Source organism: Pteropus vampyrus, unplaced genomic scaffold (genome assembly GCF_000151845.1).
Source record: "Pteropus vampyrus isolate Shadow unplaced genomic scaffold, Pvam_2.0 Scaffold115, whole genome shotgun sequence".
Taxonomy (NCBI): domain Eukaryota; kingdom Metazoa; phylum Chordata; class Mammalia; order Chiroptera; family Pteropodidae; genus Pteropus; species Pteropus vampyrus.
In genome coordinates, this window is record NW_011888896.1 from 1,514,759 (window position 1) to 1,515,984 (window position 1,226).

The 1,226-nt window shown below is 30.6% G+C and overlaps 1 pseudogene; it reads left to right on the forward strand.

Moving 5' to 3' along the window:
* The first annotated feature begins 595 nt into the window (after nucleotides 1-595).
* LOC111743528 lies at nucleotides 596-712 on the forward strand (annotated as a pseudogene).
* The last annotated feature ends 514 nt before the right edge of the window (nucleotides 713-1,226 follow it).

A 1,226-nucleotide genomic window follows, 5' to 3' on the forward strand; every position in this document is an offset into this window, starting at 1 on the left:
ATGGAATATTGCTCAGAGAAAGACAAATGCCATATGATTTCACTTACATGTGGATTCTAGAAAATAAAATGAACAAACAAATAGAAACAAACTAATAGATACAGAAAACATTTTGATGGTTGCCAAGTGGAAGGGGGATAGTTGTATTGGGTGAAAAAAGGGAAAGATAATTATAAAATAGTCATGGGGATGTAAAATATAGCATAAGAAATATAGTCAGTAATATTGTAATAACTATGTAATAAATAATGATTAGTTACCAGAAATTGTAGGGGTAACTAAGGGACTGACTATACAAAGAGATACAAAGTAACTTTTAGGGGTGGTCAAAATATTTTAAATTTTAATGGGATTTGAATTTATAACTGGATACATTTGTCAAAATTTATCAAGCTGTACATTATAGGACCACATTCACCATGACATATATTCATACCTATCATAATTTTAAAATAAATTATATATTTTTCTAATTTTCAATTTATATTTATAAAATATTTAATAATAAGTATCTAATACTTTTCTCAAGGACCAAGAAGAGAAGAATGGATTTTTTCTTCAAAAGTATTTGTTTAAAATTATATAGATTAATCAAGTCTACGGCCATGCTACCCTGAACAAGCCCAATCCCATCTGATCTCAAAAGCTAAGCAGGGTTGGGCCTGGTTAGTACTTGGATGGGACCACCTAGGAAGGCCAGGTTCTGTAGGCATAAAAAATAAAAAAAATAAGGGATTGTAAACTGACTAGGTCCTTGCAATCTATGAGGTCAACCAAGGGTTGCCTCACCTAAAAAAAAAATAAATAAAAATAACGAGTAAAATTATATAGGTTAATCAATCTTAAAATAACTTATTACAACTATTATACTTTTAAACAATATATACATTTTTCTGAGCAATTCAGAAGTGTGGGAAGCTAAGAACAATGTATATACGTCTTTGCATTGGCAATACATATGAAGTTTAGTCTTGTATCAGATTAAATATGTTCTTGAGGTATTTCTGATTATAGCCCTATACATTCCCAAAAGACTCAGGCAAAGCAGGGAAGTCCTTGAACCCAGCAAAAGGATGAAGTGAACATCAATTCTTTTCTGACTCCTAACAGAATTTTCAAAGTGCAAGTTTGAAACTCCATGTCTCAATTTCTTAATTAAGTGCAAATCATCTGTTATGAGATCCCTGCAATAAAGAGAAACAAAACATAACAGAGCAAAATAAATG